Source organism: Oncorhynchus gorbuscha, linkage group LG12, assembly GCF_021184085.1.
Source record: "Oncorhynchus gorbuscha isolate QuinsamMale2020 ecotype Even-year linkage group LG12, OgorEven_v1.0, whole genome shotgun sequence".
Taxonomy (NCBI): domain Eukaryota; kingdom Metazoa; phylum Chordata; class Actinopteri; order Salmoniformes; family Salmonidae; genus Oncorhynchus; species Oncorhynchus gorbuscha.
The window spans coordinates 26,969,405-26,990,326 of record NC_060184.1 but is presented as its reverse complement, the minus strand read 5'-3'; the positions used below and the strand labels follow the sequence as shown (position 1 = coordinate 26,990,326).

At 44.8% G+C, this 20,922-nt stretch overlaps 1 protein-coding gene across 3 annotated transcripts in view; it reads left to right on the top strand.

Moving 5' to 3' along the window:
• Window positions 1-20,922, top strand: part of LOC123990795 (calcipressin-2-like) — a 141,175-nt gene that overhangs the window by 4,408 nt on the left and 115,845 nt on the right. The window lies entirely within an intron of this gene.

Below are 20,922 nucleotides of genomic sequence, written 5' to 3'. Positions count from 1 at the left end.
GAATAAATTAAATAAATGTCTTATTGAGGGCAATTTGTCCTTGGCAAACAAACACAGCAAATATCTCTCTGACCTACTGCACTCCACTCTGTGGATGCTGGCAGCCATTTTCTCCATTTATCTGGTCTGCTGATGGGTATCATGTCTCTCGGGCTGTCCTCGTACCCCACACTGTCCTCATAAACCACCATTACCTGGGCTCGGCCTGTCAGGCCTGTTATGTCATCCAGTTCCCAGCTAAAGGTCAGACCAGTGGTCGTCCACTGTTTTGTGGCTCTTGCGATACATTCTTCTGATCACCATCTTGGCAAGCAGTGGTTTTGCTATGTGGCTGAGGAGTCCTAAGGGATGTCCACAGAGCCATATGACTTGTCTGAAGTTCTATCTGCTGTCCATTAGGGAAGGGCTCTCTGAATCTCAGCATCTGAGGACAATGGTCATCTAGACCTTGACCTCTGCTCCCCCTTGTACATGAACTGACATACTTCTTGTTGTTTGTGAGATGAAAATAATGAAGACTAAGAAAGAGTCCAGTCCACTCCCTCTGCTTTACCGCTGAATATGGACATACTTCCTCAGGCTTTCTTATCCAGAACTCTTGGTCCTGTTGTGGTGTGTGTGGGCCCCTCAGTGCTTTTGTGTCTGGAGCTGAGGTCATGTGAACAAACCAGAGGAACTGCACTAGACCAGTCTTTCTGCCCCAGTCAACAATCCCAGCCCCAGTCCACAGTCCCAGCCCCAGCCCCTGCCCCAGTCAACAGTCCCTGCCCCTGTCCCAACCCCCACTCCATCCTCTTACCCTGCCCTAACCCCAGCTCCATCCTTGCCCCAACCCAGCCCCATACCCCAGCCTGCGTCAGTCAGAGGGGAGACATTAGCTGGTTGACCACCCCTCTTCTTTGAGCCTTATGCTGTGTGACAGATGCATACAGAAGCCATTCCTCCAGTACAGCGGCAGGCTAAAGGTGATCTATCACCCATCCCAGTCACATGCGTCGGATACAACAGGTGTGGACTTTACCGTGAAATGCTTGCTAGCACTTTCCCAACAATTAAGAGTTAAAAAGTAAGAAAATTTGCAAATAGAAAAGGATATAGTAACACAAAATATGAACACAAAGTAATAAGGCTATATACAGGGAGTACCCAGTCAATGTGCTGGGGTATTAGGTAATTGAGGTATTATGTAGAGGTAACAGTGACTAGGTAATCAGGATAGCTAATAAACAGAGCTGGAGCACCGTGTGTGTGTGTGTGCGTGCGTGCGTGTGTGTGTGTGTGTGTGTGTGAGCGTGGCATCAATACACATGCATTTGTGTGTGTGTGAGTGTGTGTGAGCGTATGTAGTGTGTGTGTGTGCGCGTATGTAGTGTGTGTGTGTGCGTGTGTGTGTGGTTTCTATATGCATGCATTTTTGTGTGTGTGAGCGTATGTAGTGTGTGTGTGTGTATTTGGGAGTGTCACTTTAGTATGTGTGAGATTAAGAGAGCCAGTGCAAGAGAGAGCCAGTGCAAGAGAGAGCCAGTGCAAGAGAGAGCCAATGCAAGAGAGAGCCAGTGCAAGAGAGAGCCAGTGCAAGAGAGAGCCAGTGCAAGAGAGAGCCAGTGCAAGAGAGAGCCAGTGCAAGAGAGAGCCAGTGCAAGAGAGAGCCAGTGCAAGAGAGTAAGTGCAACAAAAAGAAGGGCAATGTACTGGGCCATATGCTCTATCCTCTGTAGCGCCTTGCGGTCAGATTCCAAGCAGTTGACATACCAGGTGGTGATGCAGCCAGTCAAGATGCTCTCAATGGTGCAGCTGTAGAACGTTTTGAGGATCTGAGGGCCCATGCCAAACCTTTTCAGCCTCCTGATGGGGAAGAGGCGTTGTCATGCCCTCTTCATGACTGTGTTGGTGTGTTTTGGATCATGACAGGTCCTTAGTGATGTGGACACCAAGGATCTTGCAGTTCTTGACCCGCTTCTCTACAGCCCGGTCGATGTGAATGGAGGCGTCCTCGGGTCCTCCGTTTCCTCTAATCCACGATAAACTCCCGTGTCTTTCTGATGTTGAACGAGAGGTTGTTGTACTGGCACCGCACTGCCAGGTCTCTGACCTCCTCCCTGTAGGCTGTCTCATCGGTGATCAGGCCTACCACTTTCATGTTGTCGGCAAACTAAGCACGCACCCATGAGGGGCCCCCCGTGTTGAGGGTCCGCGTGGCGGATGTGTTGTTGCCTACCCTTACCACCTGGGGGCGGCCAGTCAGGAAGTCCAGGATCCAGTTGCACAGGGAGGTGTTTAATCCCAGGGTCCTTAGTTTATGGTGTTGAACGCTGAGCTGTAGTCGATGAACTGCAATCTCACGTAGGTGTTCCTTTTGTCCAGGTGGTAAAGGGAAGTCTGGAGTGCAAAAAAGGTTGCGTCGTCTGTGGATCTGTTGGCGGGGTTATGTGAATTAGAGTGGGTCCAGTGTGTCTGGGATGATGGTGTTGATGTGAGCCATTAAAAGCATTTCATGGCTACAGATGTGATTGCTATGGGGCGATAGTCATTTACACAGGTTACCTTGGCATTCTTGGGCACATGGTGGTCTGCTTTAAAACTGTAGGTATTACCAACTGGGTCAGGGAGAGGTTGAAAATGTCAGCGAAGACACTTGCCAGCTGGTCAGCGCATGCTCTCAGTACGTATCCTGGGAATCCGTCTGGGCCTGCATTCTTGAGAATGTTAACTTGTTTAAAGGTCTTCCCTACGGAGAGTGGGATCACATGACTTGAGGGACGTCAATATGCATAAAACATACATGTGCTGCCATGACAACCAGTATACGCATCACCATTCCATTTCCCTCTATATAATGAGCCATGCTGAACCTTAACACCAGCCTGACAAGGAGACACCATTCAGTACCTCTGCTTCTGCTGACTGATCTACCAGGATGAAATCAGTCCAACAGAACCTGGATGTTTCCCTGTCTGTTTTTCTTCCTGATTTGCCTTGCCCTCAAAATGCTTGACCCTTGTTGGCCACGACGAGTGAAGCGTAGTTTCTGTTTGTGGACCCGGGCCAGAATCAATTCAAGTTTCTGTGATAAGATTACCTTGATGGAAAGCCCTCCGTAATGAATCATGACTATTTATAGCTACGTAGTGTTATTAGCCTGTTTCTATTAATAGTTAAGTCTGTCTGGGGAGTGGGGATGGAAAATCAGTCAGTCCTAAAGCCCCAGTGGACTGCAATGGAATTTGGAGTGTCATTGTTGGCCCTCTCAGTTCCAAGTTCTAACTACGTGATTTATCTCTGAATGTCCTCGCCGTTGAGGCTCCAGACTGTTTCCAGGACTTGGGGTGAGACACAGCCACTTGTAGAGCTGAAGGCTGTTTCAACCAGAGCACCTCCAAGACTAATACTAAATGGCTGTAAGGATGGAATCCCTTCCACCTGTGTGCCACAGACCTTTTCCTATAGACCTTCACTGCTCAGGGCCTTTTCACAATCGATAGTATTGATCGTCAGCTTGGAAATGTCAAGGTACAGTGGAGGAGTCTGAGTATGATTCATAACCAGGGCGACGGGGACTGACTGACATGGCATTGCAGTTGACAGGGAGAGTTCAGGAGACTGACGTGTTTTCTCTGTTTTCTTGTACAAGGTTATTTGCTTTGTCCTTTGATTGCTGCAACACGTTCCTGTTGAGAATGTAAGTGGGTCGTTTCACAAAATTGCACCCCTTTTGATATTTTAAGTCAATATTTGTGCACAAATGTTGCATTTTAAAAGCCTGTTATATTAAACAAAGTGCTATAGACCACGTGGAAATTCTAATAAATCCGATTTGTTATATAAATAAAGACAAAGTGCCATAATTCAGCATTTTGATGTGTCTCATTGTACCCTCTGTGACTCATAGGAAGATTTGAACCCACTTAACCCCAAAATGTTTTCACCATCATGGTAAAGTCATTTCTAAAAGTTATTATTTATTTCCTGTTATTAGTCATTTTAGTCAACTGAGCGGATCGAGCAGAACAGGTCTACTCATAGATAGACAGGCTATCATTATGTAAAAAAATATATATAAATATTTTTTGGGGGAAGTTTGCATTCAATTGCCCCTCCCTGTTGCACACAACAAGCTTCCATTTTTCCTGTTACAAGGAAATGTATGGCTGGTGTAAGATGAAGTCATCAACCCTGTTACTTTATTTGGGACTCATTCAAGTCTTTTTTTTGTTGTTGCTTGAGATGGGGAAAAAGTGTTTTTTATCCACGGGAACATGTGCTCTTTATGCCAATATTACAATAAGGTGAAATAAACATTTTAAAAGTAGTTACACTACTCAAAAGGAACGACCCAACTGTGTAGGTTTTAGTGTCTGATAGCAGCTTTAGCTGGGGTGAGAGAACACCTTGGACCAGAAGGGGAGTCTCTGAAAGGCAATGTGTTGGCTAGACCCTAGCCTAGCGTGTCCTCTGCCCCATACACTATTACAGCCAGGATGCTGAAAGGGCTCGGAAATGCAACACCAATGGAAAGTTTCCTCCTTAATGGAAGGGACGAAGTTGGCTATTAATGGAATGTCCGAAACAAGGAAGTAGCGGAAGAAAATAGCTGATTAATGGGGAAAAACTGGAGCTGGGGGTGACACCCTGACCGGTCAGTTCCTCTCTGAAGATCCCAAGTTTCCTGACAACATCGTAAGGAATCTAAATTTGAGGTTAGCGGTTATGCAACCCGTCGTTTCTACTTTATATGGGCATATCAATTTTATGTGCCCAGCTACAAGTATGGTCTTTTGCGCCGCATGGATAGTTTACTTAGACTAAGTACTCTGTGTGTGTTTTCGACCCCCTACCCTGTGATCCTGTCTGCTGCAAGGTTGGCCAAAGTTGAAGGAGATTAGCTGAAACAGTATCTGGGTAACAAGACACTGTGTTAAGAGTGCTGTATCAGACGGTTGCTCTCTGAACAACATTTATGGGGTGGCGGGAACAGAAAAAGTGCTGATGGTTTGCAGCAGAAAAGCATTAACATTCCTCCGTCTCCACTTTATTGAGTTAGCCAGCGAGGATACACCCGGAGACTTGGGCTTTTTGTTTTGAAGCCTTGTGGTTACAATGCAATAGCCATGTACAGGAGTCACTATCAATGTGCAGTTTTAAAGACTGGTTTGACCAAACACAACAAAGTTCCATCCGAGTTAGCACCTCAAAGGTTACGATATACTGTATATGTGAAAATGGCTACACTGTAATATAATTCCTGTGTGGCCATCTTCAGTGACTGGGTAAGTTTTCTACTCTTTAGGGGAGCTGTTGAGACCATTTTAGAAAACTCAAAGGCATTGTGAATGAATGAGATCGATAAAATCTATAATCCCTGTTTCATCTCTGACACTGACTGAGGTCCGGAAAGGTTTTGTCCTGCCTTGTGCCAAGGGTTTAGGTCCTCCCATTCACTGCCTATGTCACTTCTCTCTCTCTCTCTCTCTCTCTCTCTCTCTCTCTCTCTCTCTCTCTCTCTCTCTCTCTCTCTCTCTCTCTCTCTCTCTCTCTCTCTCTCTCTCTCTCTCTCTCTCTCTCTCTCTCTCTCTCTCTCTCTCTCTCTCTCTCTCTCTCTCTCTCTCTCTCTCTCTCTCTCTCTCTCTCTCTCTCTCTCTCTCTCTCTCTCTCTCTCTCTCTCTCTCTCTCTCTCTGTCTCTGTCTCCCCCTCTGTCTCTCTCTCTGTCTCTCTGTCTCTCTTCCTCTAGGCTGCAGATGCCTGCTGGATTAAATCCACTGTTGATATTTACTCTAAGTGTCCCTGTTAGAGGACAATGGTGCCATCACTGTCTCATTGCTGCCTCTTCTACACCAGGTACTATAGAAGGCTGGGTTTGGACAGAGCAAGGAGACTGCGTTGTGTTTACTCTACCAATGGGGGCAGATTTGGGATATTGAGGAGAAATCTGTGTTTGTCTGGGCAACAGAATCAGAGTTCTTTCCTCACATCATGTTCTCTGATGCGGAGAAGGAAAGAGCTGCTGATGGTCCCCTCTGGTCCTACAGATGTAGGATCTTAATTTGATCACCCTGTTGCAGGATAACTTTCCAACACAGAACATTTTAAACTTGTAATGTGTTTGAGGTTTAAAAAGGCTTCTAAAGTTTGTAATTTCCACTTTGAAATCCCTTACGAAAAATGTTTAAATCGTAACAAAAATGGCCATTAATTAGAATCCACATAATAATTCATATTTCCTGTTGCTGCAAGATTGTCCTGCTGTGGGAGCCTGGCTCAAATTAAGACCCTACATCTGTATAAATATGTTTCTATATCTATAGGTATCTTCTTGTGTGGTTTTAATTTTCTCCTTCATGCTGGACTCCTCTGCACAGCGATGAGTCAAGCATCTTTTACATTATGCTGCTGTGAATAATAGGCTGTGGATTATTGATGGCAGTTCTCAGCCAATCGGTTAGGTGGATGCAGCAGTGAGATGTGTTTGTGTTGTTACCCAAGGCTGTAAATAAATCCCCTACTCCAGATATCTCTCCACCAGAGTTTCAGAGAATGGATCAGACTCTTATTGTCTCTCTCACACCGCTCTCTCTCTCCAGTTCTCGCTCTCTCTGACTCGCTCTTCTTCTCTCTCTCCGTCTTCATCTCTCTCTCTTCTCCCTATCTCCTTAAAGAAAACGACGAGCCTTTGCTTTGACAACAAAGTCCAGAATGCCCTTTAGAAGACATTTGCAAACATATAGCGTAATTGGTTTTCAAAGATGCCAGTTTGTAAGGGTTGCTGGGCCTTTTTCATTGCTTTCTCTCTCTATAATATATTATGGTAATAGCATCTCGCCAGGATGAGAGAGTTAGATAGGAAAGGTAATTTATTTTCCTTCCCTTCAGGATTTCTGACTGAAAACGGTTTGTTATTTTATTTCTTCACAATTTTTTATTTTATTTTTATTTCACCTTTATTTAACCAGGTAGGCTAGTTGAGAACAGGTTCTCATTTGCAACTGCGACCTGGCCAAGATAAAGCATAGCAGTGTGAACAGACAACACAGAGTTACACATGGAGTAAACAATTAACAAGTCAATAACACAGTAGAGAAAAAAGGGGAGTCTATATACAATGTGTGCAAAAGGCATGAGGAGGTAGGCGAATAATTACAATATTGCAGATTAACACTGGAGTGATAAATGATCAGATGATCATGTACAGGTAGAGATATTGGTGTGCAAAAGAGCAGAAAAGTAAATAAATAAAAACTGTGGGGATGAGGTAGGAGAAAATGGGTGGGCTATTTACCCATAGATTATGTACAGCTGCAGCGATCGGTTAGCTGCTCAGATATCTGATGTTTGAAGTTGGTGAGGGAGATAAAAGTCTCCAACTTCAGCGATTTTTGCAATTCGTTCTAGTCACAGGCAGCAGAGTACTGGAACGAAAGGCGGTCGAATGAGGTGTTGGCTTTAGGGATGATCAATGAGATACACCTGCTGGAGCGCGTGCTACGGATGGGTGTTGCCATCGTGACCAGTGAGCTGAGATAAGGCGGAGCTTTGCCTAGCATGGCCTTGTAGATGACCTGTAGCCAGTGGGTCTGGCGACGAATATGTAGCGAGGGCCAGCCAACTAGAGCATACAAGTCTCAGTGGTCACAAAGTATTGCGTCTAATTACACTGGACACAAATATAAACGCAACATATAAAGTGTAGGTCCATGTTGCATGAGCTGAAATAAAAGATCCCATAATTTTTCCCTACACACAAAAAGCTTATTTCTCTAAATTTGTTTACATCCCTGTACGTGAACATTTCTCCTTTGCTAAGATAATCCATCTACCTGACAGGTGCTGGCATATCAAGAAACTGCTTAAACAGCATGATCATTACACAGGTGCACCTGGTGCTGGGGACAATAAAAGGCCATACTGAAATGTGCAGTTTTGTCACACAATGCCACAGATCTCTCAAGTTTTGAGGAAGCGTGCAATTGGCATGCTGACTGCAGGAATGTCCACCAGAGCTGTTGCCAGAGAACTAAATGTTAATTTCTCTTCCTTAAGCCGCCTCCACATTGTTTTAGAGAATCTGGCAATATGTCCAACCTGCCTCACAACTGCAGACCACGTGTAACCACGCCAGCCCAGGACCTCCACATCCTGCGTCTTCACCTGTGGGATCGTCTGAGACCAGCTGATGAAACTGAGGAGTGTTTCTGTCTGTAAAAAAGCCTTTTTGTGGGGAAAAACTGTCTCCCAGGCTGACCCACAGCTAGGGCCTAATGAATTTATTTAATTTGACTGATTTCCTTATGTGAACTGTAACTCAGTAAACTAGTTTAAATTGTTGTATTTATATTTTTGTTCAGTAGAAATACTTTCACAAGCACTTTGTTGTGAACAGCAGATCCTCCTGGTGCCGCAGATCCTCCTGTTTTGTTTTTTACTTCCTTGTTGACGCTGTAATTTATTCCTCTGGGAGCCTGTGCTGCTCACTCTTGCCTGGAGACACGGTTGAACGGTAATAGAAGTGACCTTCGTGTTGGGGCTGAAGGGATTTAGAGAGGGAAGGGGTGTGTGTGCGTGTGTATGACAATAGGAGTGACCATTGTGGTGAGCTGAGCTAAAGAGACTGATCGGTACGTTGGGGACTAATAGATGTTGGTCCGCTGTGCACCATCTCACACACACACGCACGCACGCACGCACGCACGCACGCACGCACACACTAAAACTAACGCTCATGCTAAATGCACAGTCATATTGTGCTCTCTCTCATAGTCTTATTCACTCATATTATACTGAAGTCACTCACGCATTCCCCCATGGCAAACACACACATACACATACACACAAACACACACTAGGCCTACACTTTACCAAACTCATGAAGCTTTAGCCTCAGGTAATGGGAGGAGAGACAGCCATTAACATCCAACCTCCAGTCGTGATTAGTTACATAACACCCTGCTCTACCCTTCAGGTGACAGTATAGGTATCTCTGACATTCCAGGGTGATTCTAGGTAAACCTGGTCAAAAGGATTCTAGTATATTACCGCTTGATTTGAGTGATCACTCATTAGAGCTCTCTAATGAACCTGTTCTGGGTTCATCACTGGCTGCCAATGGGCACAGTGCACCCCACCACGCTCTGAGAAGACATATCAGACAATTGTTTGATATGGGTCATTATCTGAGGCAGCAAAAATAAAATACCTGTACGGGTCCCATTCATCTCGTGCAGACAGTCTCTGACACTTTCTCTGCAAACTTTCAATCAGATTAATAACAAATAAAACAGAGCTGAAATGTCATCAAGCTGAACCAATGAATGACAGTAGATGAAGAACGCTGTCTGTTTGAGTGGATGTGTGTTAGAGTTGGCGTTTAGTGACTGTGGGAAAAGGCTTACAAGAGATCTGACTCAAATCATCCTTGACGGTCTGGTTCCTAATGAAATGACAAATCATTCTAATTAAAAACACATTTCTGTATTTGCTTAGCTATCTCAATGACCTGGGAACAAGTCATTAATAAACTGAATAACAAATCTGTTTTTATTGTATTTTTGGTGATATCTGAGAACAACTTGCAGTCTAGCTTATGCTAATGTTGTTGCAATGGATGATGTGCAGCTACGCGCGCACACACACACACACACACACACACACACACACACACACACACACACACACACACACACACACACACACACACACACACACACACACACACACACACACACACACACACACACACACACACACACACACACACACACACACACACACACACACACACACACACACACACACACACACACACACACACACACACACGGGTTAATTATTAGCCTCAGGAGCCCTGTCGCTGTACCATGTCTATAGTTTGTACACTTCAGTAACTGCAAACACCAATTCTGTGGAGAGAGAGAGAGAGATACCTTTACAATTCTGTTTGGTTCACTATCATGAAAGCTCAAGAACACCAGACAGCTAGTGATTGAATCAGAATCCTCTCAGGTGCTATGTGTATGCTTGTTATGATGGTGACAAGGCTCTATCTGTTGAGACTGACCTGTTATAGAGGTCACATTCTGGATGCGGTCTGCCACAAACGGGACACAACAATCTTAAGTTCCCTTGTACAATAAATCACAACCAAACTAGTATCAACTATACAAAAAATACAAAACTGGTCAATTCTCCATAATATCATGCACATACTGTTCTACTACTACCTTGTGGTAGAATAATTAATAATGTTAGGTTTTTCCATCTTCGGTTACTGTGGTATAAAATGTGTATGTACAGGCTGTGTGTGTGTGTGTGCACGCCTTGTTATTGTCATACCCTGCAATGTCTGTGACACGAAGGTCACAAGGTCACACCGCACTGCTGATTCCACAACAAATGCTTCTGGGGGAAGCAAATATGGGACAGCTCTCAAACACACCACACATACTCATCAATACTATCCAGTTATAGACTGCCACAGCTACTCATGGCTTTAGGCTTTTCACGGGGTGCTTCATGATGTAGTATGGAATGATATCGAATCTTTCCAGTAGACAAATATAAGCACCCACCAAATGATTGTATTATTCAAACGTATTGACTGGAGATAGCAGATGTTTTCAGCTGTAAGGGAGGCATGGTATTGTGCTGGTAGTGGAGGAAATGGCAGAGTTTTCTGAAGTATTTGTTGGGTAAGGGCAGGGTTTCTTCTGGATCAAAAAATGGCTTAGGTGGTAGGTGTGGATGGGGGGGGGGGGGGTGGGCCTGTGGTAATGGGTGTGGTGGTCTTTTGGCAGGCTGAATTTGGTCCTGGCCTTGGGCAAGAACATTTTAGAGGTCCCTGTCTTGGCAGGGGTGCTGTTTTAAAGTAAATGTCCTGCAATTCTATCCATTTTTCCATGGAGCTGAGAGAGAACAATGCTGTTTTAATCCGAATTTTCTGCATTATCTTTGTCCATTATCTCTTCAACATACTTTCTATCCGTTTATATATTTTTGTCCCAAACATTATTTTCATTTTTCTACTGTTTGGACCTAAGTGGCCCGCCCAAGACTTGTCTACGCACACACGTGTGTGTGTGTGCATGTGTGCGTGCGTGTGCTTATGCTGGCAGCTTCCTGCCCTGCTCCTGTGCGAAGGAAAGTAGATGGAAATATCCAGTGAGTGAGCATCCCTCTGGCCCAGGGCTGATAGCCAGGCCATAATCACCTCCACAGAGCAGTGACAGGAAGTGGCTCGCACTCACAACCTTCACCTCTGGGAGCTGTGTGTGTGTGTGTGTGTGTGTGTGTGTGTGTGTGTGTGTGTGTGTGTGTGTGTGTGTGCGTGCGTGCGTGCGTGCGTGCGTGTGTGTGTGAGAGAGAGCTCTCCTAGGTCCTGAATAATAGCTTCCTGAGACAGACATACAGTATATCATATTAACACACACACTGATGCACGACTGCACACTATACACACACACATACTGACTCTGAGGAGCTGCCTAACTAGTTTCCATTAGACTGTCTTTTTCATAAGGATATGTATCGACTGTCTCTTTGATAAGGATAAGTATTGACTGTCTTTTTCATAAGGATATGCATTGACTGTCTTTTCGATAAGGATATGCATCGACTGTCTTTTCGATAAGGATATGCATCGACTGTCTTTTTGATAAGGATATGTATCGACTGTCTTTTTGATAAGGATATGCATTGACTGTCTTTTTAATAAGGATATGTATTGACTGTCTTTTTGATAAGGATATGTATTGATTGTCTTTTTGATAAGGATATGTACTGATAGTCTTTTTGATAAGGATATGTATTGATTGTATTTTTGATAAGGATATGTATTGATTGTCTTACCTCTTGTGATTGGATTTGTGCAGTAAAACCCTAACATTTAGTAAAATGTTGTTTTGAGTTGAACTATTGGTTTTTCTCCAAAGCTTTTTAATATTTAGCGGCAGAGAATGAGAGAAATACAATGAGAGAAATATGGAGACAAGCCAGGGTGGGAAGAGTAAGAGAGTGAGGAGGAGATATGTGTGTGTTCTTGGCTGCTGACGCACATAGCAGGGCGTCGCTATGTGTCATCACATCGTCAGACTCCGGCCCTGCAGGGTGACTGGCACTGCCTCTGGGCCCTTAGGGGCACAGTCACAGATGCTGGGCCACAGCCCTGACAGGCATGAAGCACAAACAGGCATACACAGACACATGAATGCATGCACACAAATGCACACGCACGCATGCAGACACGAACCCAAGAATACATGCACTCACGCGCACACACACACACACACACACACACACACACACACACACACACACACACACACACACACACACACACACACACACACACACACACACACACACACACACACACACACACACACACACACACACACACACACACACACACACACACACACACACACACACACACACACACACACACACACACACACACACACACACACCTAGTTTCCAACCACTTACGCTACCAGCTGTGGATTAGGGAAGACGCTGTGGGGCTGTCAGTCAGGTTGGGAAGAGAGGTGTATGGTAATGTGGGGAGGGAGGGAGGCTGTGGGGGTAGGGGTGAGCCTATCCAACCCAACCCTGCTATGTTCTTGTTGTTGTAACATTGTAATGCCATATCTTTCTGGAGCCATGCCATTCTGTTTCAGAGCTCTGTGGAATGCATTCTGGGCCGGAGCACCAGGTGGCAGGCTTGTCTGGAACAGAGTTGGCATGCTTTACTGGTCCCCTGAGTAGCTCTCGCAGTAGATAGCTGATCACCTCAAACACAGAGATCAACAAGGCTCTGATGCTGTCATCATGTAAGCTTATGTAGACTGGATCAAAATGGCTTCCTCCTGAAAGACTGTTTAGCACTGGGTTTTATAGAACCGTCTGATAACAATTTGTAAGGAATGACAAATATGTGTGGTTCAGTCCTAATGCCAAGCCATTTAGTCATGTTGGTAATATATGTTCCTCAGAGTCTAGTGGAAACTCCCTGAGACCTCCTGTATAGAAAGGGAGACATGGGGAAAACATAGACGCTGTGGTGCACATGGAGATGCGCTGCGTTTCAGAGTATGACACAGCTGGGAACTAGACTAGGGTGTAGTTCTGCTGGACTCTCTGTAGCTATGTTCAGGCAATTAGATTCCTTTACAAATGACAGCCCATGCTCATGTAGTTCTACCTGTGAGGGGAGTCTACCTAGATAATAGCTCTGTGGTTTTACAATCCCAAACCATTATGTGGTTTATTTGTCCATGGGAAAGATTTGATTTGAAGTCCAGGCTAGGATCCAGATTGGATTGAATTCCACTAGTGTTTGTTGTTTAAGTCCAGTGTGTTCCTGCTCTGTGTAACTCAAAGGGCTGTGTTGTTGCTCAGCCAGTCATTTATCACAATGAGGAGGAGCTTTGCCACATCCGGCTCCAGGCCCCCGACATGGATACAAGTGGAAAATCTATAAATTGATGAATGTTGGGAAGGAGAGAGGGAGAGAGGCTGATGGGACCAGCTGGATGCAGCTGTGCTGGAGGAGTGTTTGTGTGTGTGTGTGTGTGTGTGCGTGTGCGTGCGTGCGAGTGAGTGAGACCAGGACGTACTGTACAGTGCAATGGTCTGTCCTGCCCTCTGTGCTTTGTGGTGGAGTGTAGACCTTTATCAGCTGTGAAGTAGCAGAGGGACCGTTTGTTTTAACTTTACCCTACAATGGCCTTTAACTGGTCACTGTTGTCACTGCTGAGAGAGAGACCGGATCCATCCAGCCAAGGTTAATCAGGCCTATTGAGCTGGAGTACAGTGATGATGAGCCTGGTAGTGTTATGGAAATCTCCTGCAACATCATCTTACATGTTCAGGTTGGGTTAGGAACATCATTCTCAGTAGCATGTTATAAACTAGTTCCTCACACCATTCATTCATGTAGCATTACATCCGGTCCTGTATAGCCAGGCAGACAGGCCCTGGGGGGATGCAACAGTATGACTCATATAGTCTCTGTGGGTTAGCCCAGTGTAAGACAAGGGTACAGGTAATAGGCAGGCACCAGGGTATATTTAGCTACTGAACTGAAACCTGAAGTCAGAAATAGCCTCAGAATGGAGGGGTTCTGCAGACTTCCTATTAGGGAATGCGTCAAAGGCTTGCATAAACATGGTGACTACGCAACAGCTTAGCCATTGAGTGCAGTTAAATATGTTTCTGTGCTTATTCACATTTAGCTTTGTGTTATCTGGCCAGGCTGGCAGACTTACATTTAGCTTTGTGTTATCTGGCCAGGCTGGCAGACTTACATTTAGCTTTGTGTTATCTGGCCAGGCTGGCAGACTTACATTTAGCTCTGTGTTATCTGGCAAGGCTGGCAGACTTACATTTAGCTTTGTGTTATCTGGCCAGGCTGGCAGACTTACATTTAGCTTTGTGTTATCTGGCCAGGCTGGCAGACTTACATTTAGCTTTGTGTTATCTGGCCAGGCTGGCAGACTTACATTTAGCTTTGTGTTATCTGGCCAGGCTGGCAGACTAACATTTAGCTTTGTGTTATCTGGCCAGGCTGGCAGAATTACATTTAGCTTTGTGTGATCTGGCCAGGCTGGCAGACTTACATTTAGCTTTGAGTTATCTGGCCAGGCTGGCAGACTTACATTTAGCTTTGTGTTATCTGGCCAGGCTGGCAGACTTACATTTAGCTTTGTGTTATCTGGCCAGGCTGGCAGACTTACATTTAGCTTTTGTGATCTGGCCAGGCTGGCAGACTAACATTTAGCTTTGTGTTATCTGGCCAGGCTGGCAGACTTACATTTAGCTTTGTGTTATCTGGCCAGGCTGGCAGACTTACATTTAGCTTTGTGTGATCTGGCCAGGCTGGCAGACTTGTTTAGCTTTGTGTGATCTGGCCAGGCTGGCAGACTTACATTTAGCTTTGTGTGATCTGGCCAGGCTGGCAGACTTACATTTAGCTTTGTGTGATCTGGCCAGGCTGGCAGACTTACATTTACATTTTAGCTTTGTGTGATCTGGCCAGGCTGGCAGACTTTTTAGTGTGATCTGGCCAGGCTGGCAGACTTACATTTAGCTTTGTGTGATCTGGCCAGGCTGGCAGACTTACATTTAGCTTTGTGTGATCTGGCCAGGCTGGCAGACTTACATTTAGCTTCTGGCCAGGCTGGCCAGGCTGGCAGACTTACATTTAGCTTTGTGTGATCTGGCCAGGCTGGCAGACTTACATTTAGCTTTGTGTGATCTGGCCAGGCTGGCAGACTTACATTTAGCTTTGTGTGATCTGGCCAGGCTGGCAGACTTACATTTAGCTTTGTGTGATCTGGCCAGGCTGGCAGACTTACATTTAGCTTTGTGTGATCTGGCCAGGCTGGCAGACTTACATTTAGCTCTGTGTTATCTGGCCAGGCTGGCAGACTTACATTTAGCATTTCCTCCCCACTCATTTCTGTTGGATGGGTTCTCTGCCTGTTCTGCAGAGAGAGAGAGAATAACGTCACCATTCTGCCTTGAAAGGAAAAGTTCTTTATGCAAGTCTGATGTCTTGATTTGCATGTACAGTGACTTAAGAAAGTTTAAAACTCAAGTATTGGTTTCAATGGAGGATTTGGGCAAAAGTTGGTGTTCTGTTTCTTATCTATAAGTCTTGATGTAGGCCTATAGCCTCGAGAAAAATATTGAGTGATACCATAGTTTGCTGCATCAGTTAGGTTGATGATGTTCACTGTATTTATCTGTGGGAACTTGGGGCAGTGTAATATAGTACGACACACACACACACACACACACACACACACACACACACACACACACACACACACACACACACACACACACACACACACACACACACACACACACACACACACACACACACACACACACACACACACACACACACACACACACACACAGATGTTTTCAGAGTTACATGAGCGCTGGGACATGAATAAACACCCATTTAGCATTTACTTTGTCTTCAGCCCTGCCTCATCTGTAAACTCTTGAAAGCTCAGCAGCCTCCGCTTGATTTTATTCCAGTTTATTTTTCCACGTCGCACAAATGCTTTACGAGTCTTGACAACCCAGAGCAATTCCTTTTGTGTTTATCCAAAAGCTTTCTGCCGGCTCGATAAATCAAATGTTTTGTGAGGTTGTTTCGTTTTATTTTCTTGTCAGTTTGTCCAAGCTAATTTATCTAACTCTTTTCCGTCTGGAAATACAGACAGTCCACCTTATCTTAATAAGTACATTACTTAATAAGTACATCACTGATGGCTTTGTTACGGAAGGTTTGGGAATCGCTTCCTTTTAGGTGGTTGTAGAATTGAACGGCTCTTTCTGGATTTTGATCATTAGTGGCTATCGGCCTAATTCTGCTCTGCATGCATTATTTGGTGTATTATGTTGTCCTCAGAGGATATGTTTTGCAGAATTCTGCATGCTGAGTCTCAATGTGGTGTTTGTCCCATTTTGTGAATTCTTGGTTGGTGAGCGGACCCCAGACCTTACAACCATAAAGGGCAATGGGTTCTATAACTGACTCAAGTGTTTTTTGCCAGATCCTAATTGGTATGTCGAATTTTATGTTCCTTTTGATGGCATAGAAGGCCCTTCTTGCCTTGTCTCTCAGGTCGTTCACAGCTTTGTGGAAGTGACCTCTGGTGCTGATGTTTAGGCCGAGGCTTGTATAGTTTTGTGTGTACTCTAGGGCAACGGTGTTTAGATGGAATTTGTATTTGTGGTCCTGGCAACTGGACCTTTTTTGGAACATCATTATTTTTGTCTTACTGAGATTTACTGTCAGGACCCAGGTATGGCAGAATCTGTGCAGAAGATCTAGGTGCTGCTGTAGGCTCTCCTTGGTTTGTGACAGAAGCACCAGATCATCAGTAGACACTTGACTTCAGATTCTAGTAGGGTGAGGTTGGGTGCTGCAGACTTTTCTAGTGCCATTGCCAATTCGTTGATATATATGCTGATGAGAGTGGGGCTTAAGCTGCATCCCTGTCTCACCCCATGGCCCTGTGGGAAGAAATGCGTGTGTTTTTTGCCTATTTATACCGCACACTTGTTGTTTGTGTACATTCATTTTTTAATGTCGTATGTCTTTCCCCCAACACCACTTTCCATCAATTTGTATAGCAGACCCTCATGCCAGATTGAGTCAAAGGCTTTTTGGAAATCAACAAGCATGAGAAGACTTTGCTTTGTTTTGTTTTGTTTGTTTGTCAATTAATGTGTGCAGGGTGAATGCGTGGTCTGTCGTACAATAATTTGGCAAAAAGCCAATTTGACATTTGCTCAGTACATTGTTTTCACTGAGGAAATGTACGAGTCTGCTGTTAATGATAATGCAGAGGATTTTCTCAAGGTTGCTGTTGACACATATCACATGGTTATTGGGGTTAAATTTGTCTTCACTTTTGTGGATTGGGGTCCTTGGTTCCAGATATTGGGGAAGATGCCAGAGCTAAGGATGATGTTAAAGAGTTTTAGTATAGCCAATAGGATTTGTTATTGGTATATTTGGGTTGGAGGGTTTTTATTTTGTCCTGTAGCTCATTCAATGTAATTGGAGAATCCAATGGGTTCTGGTAGTCTTTAATAGTTGATTCTAAGATTTGTCTTTGATCATGTATATGTTTTTGCTGTTTGTTCTTTGTTATAGAGCCAAAAAGATTGGAGAAGTGGTTTACCCATACATCTCCATTCTTCGTGTTGTTGTTTGTTGGATTCTTCAATTACATTGAGCTGATTTCTGACGTGCTGTTCCTTCTTTTTCCGTAGTGTATTTCTGTATTGTTTTAGTGATTGACAATAGTGAAGGTGTAGACTCAGGTTTTCCGGGTCTCTATGTTTTTGGTTGGACAGGTTTCTCAATTTCTTTCTTCAATTTTTGCATTCTTCATCATACCATTTGTCATTGTTGTTCATTTTCGTCGGTTTTCTATTTGAGATTTTTTTGATTTGATAGGGAAGCTGACAGGTCAAATATACTGTTAAGATTACACCTTCACTATTACAGTGGAACGTTTTGTCCACAAAGATGTCTAAAAGGGTGTCACGTTCTGACCTTAGTTCTTTTGTTATGTCTTTGTTTTAGTATGGTCAGGGCGTGAGTTGGGTGGGTTGTCTATGTTCGTTTTTCTATGATATGCTATTTCTGTGTTTGGCCTGGTATGGTTCTCAATCAGAGGCAGCTGTCAATTGTTGTCCCTGATTGAGAACCATATTTCGGTAGCCTGTTTTCTATCGTGTTTCGTGGGTGATTGTTTTCTGTTGTGTGTCTGCACTGTTTTCGGTCGTTTCTCTTTGTTAATTTGTTATTTCTGTTATTTACGTTCATTTAATAAATATGGACACATACCACGCTGCAACTTGGTCCTCGCCTTCTTCCACCGACGACCACCATTCCAAAGGGATTGAATTTGTTGTTGCCCAATTGTTTTTTGGTAGGTTTCCAAACTACATTCCTTCCATCTATAGCATTTCTTCATATTACTCAGTTCCTTTCGCTTTGATGCCTCATGATTGAGTATTGCTCTGTTCAAGTAGACTGTGATTTTGCTGTGGTCTGATAGGGGTGTCAGTGGACTGACTGTGAACGCTCTGAGAGACTCTGGGTTGAGGTCAGTGATAAAGTAGTCTACAGAACTACTGCCAAGCGATGAGTTATAGGTGTACCTACCATAGGAGCCCTCTTGAAGCCTACCATTGACTATGTACATACCCAGCGTGCGATAGAGCTGCAGGAGTTGTGACCCATTTTTGTTGGTTATGTTGTCATAGTTGTGGCTAGGGGGGCATATGGGGGAGGATATGCTGTCACCACAGTCAGGGGAAATAAACACTTGCGTTTACCCGCTGTATGGTAGCAGGGTGGAAGTCTTTTTGTGGTAGCAGGGTGGAGATAACCACTTGTGCGTTGGGGAAATTAGAAGCTTTTTCAATCACTCCCTTCAGTGCTGTGGCCACCCTTTCCTGCTCTGCTCTCAGGTCGTTTGTGCCTGTGTATTATTATGTGGCTGGGTGTCCCTAGTTGGTCCTCAGACAGAAGGTCTAGGGCGCGCTGGGTGTTTGGACATCAGGGTTTAGACACTCTGTGTTGGGGAAAAATATTATTTTCTTGTGTATATTTCCCATTTGAGTCCATAAGGAGTACAATCTGTGTTTTGTGTTTGTCCTCAGTGGGTGTGGGGGGGGGGTTGTCAGGAGGGCTATCAGGGTGGCTGATAGGGGTTGTGCTCAGCCACCCTGATCCACTGTGATGTCGATGCTATGGTCAGGGGTGGACTGTTCTGCTATGGTGTCGAGACTTTTCTCGGAAGCTCAGGTGGGCTGTTCTGCTGGCTTCTCTGCGAGGGTGTCCACCTCTCTCTAGTAGGTTGTTCTCTGTCACACGTCATCCCTCTCTTCCAGCAATCTGATCCTCTCCTCTAGTGCTCAGTTCTGCTCCTGCTGTTTCTCCTGTAGATGTTGTCTCACTACAGTCCAGAGTGCAGATATGTCTCTCTCCACCAGCTTTCCAGGTCTGGTTAAGGGGGTGTTGTTGTGCTGGACTGTTGTCTGGGTCCTTGCTGACTGGAGTGTAATCATCTGCTGTTCCAGCTCCACCTGCCTTACCTCCAGCTGGGTGAATTTAACCTTAATTTCAATGAGGGAGTAGTATTCTGTGCTGCGAGGTTGACTTTCCGCTTGGGGTTGCTCATCTGTGGTGTTATATAATGAAGAGGTCTGGTCTGACCCGCTCAGGTTGGGGGTGGGGGTATCTTTCTCATGGGAGAGCTTCTCCTGCTGGGCTAATTCTTTGATTAGGTGAAAGTCCAGCTGAAACTGTTTGGGCTTGCCCTGTACAAATACTGTTCCAGACTTATAGAGATTTATATTAGCTGACTCAGAGTCCTCATTGTCTAATATCCTAATATCTAATTTAATCTCATTTCTCATTTCCACCCCTTGTTAACACCCCCTCCCCTCTTAACAGAGAGGTAGTGTGTTAATATAGCACTGTGCCATGCCAGGGGATGGTCTGTGTGGAAGATTAAGTTGCTTATGTTCTAATTTTTATAAGTCAGCAAAAAGTGTCTCTTGATCTTCCATAAGGAGATCCATTTTGCACTCTTTTCTTGCCTTAACATTTTTACATACAGAGGGTAATGTATTTTATTTACCTCTGAACTGCAGGAGATAGATTCAAATCCCTCTGCATTTGGATGGAGTAGCCTGTTTGATTCTCCTGTTGTTGGGCTAAAGGGCTCTGACTCCTCTCACTTGACACGTCAGTGCTAATTGAAGCCGTATCTCATTGTCCTAGCAGGGTTGGTAGTCCATCCCATTGTCCTAGCAGGGTTGGTAGTCCATCTCATTGTCCTAGCAGGGTTGGTGGTCCATCTCCTTGTCCTAGCAGGGTTGGTAGTCCATCTCCTTGTCCTAGCAGGGTTGGTAGTCCATCTCCTTGTCCTAGCAGGCTTGATAGTCCAACTCCTTGTCCTAGCAGGCTTGGTAGTCCATCTCCTTGTCCTAGCAGGGTTGGTAGTCCATCTCCTTGTCCTAGCAGGCTTGATAGTCCAACTCCTTGTCCTAGCAGGCTTGGTAGTCCATCTCCTTGTCCTAGCAGGGTTGGTAGTCCATCTCCTTGTCCTAGCAGGCTTGGTAGTCCATCTCCTTGTCCTAGCAGGGTTGGTAGTCCATCTCCTTGTCCTAGCAGGCTTGATAGTCCAACTCCTTGTCCTAGCAGGCTTGGTAGTCCATCTCCTTGTCCTAGCGGGGTTGGTAGTCCATCTCATTGTCCTAGCAGGCTTGGTAGTCCATCTCCTTGTCCTAGCAGGCTTGGTAGTCCAACTCCTTGTCCTAGCAGGGTTGGTAGTCCATCTCCTTGTCCTAGCAGGGTTGGTAGTCCATCTCCTTGTCCTAGCAGG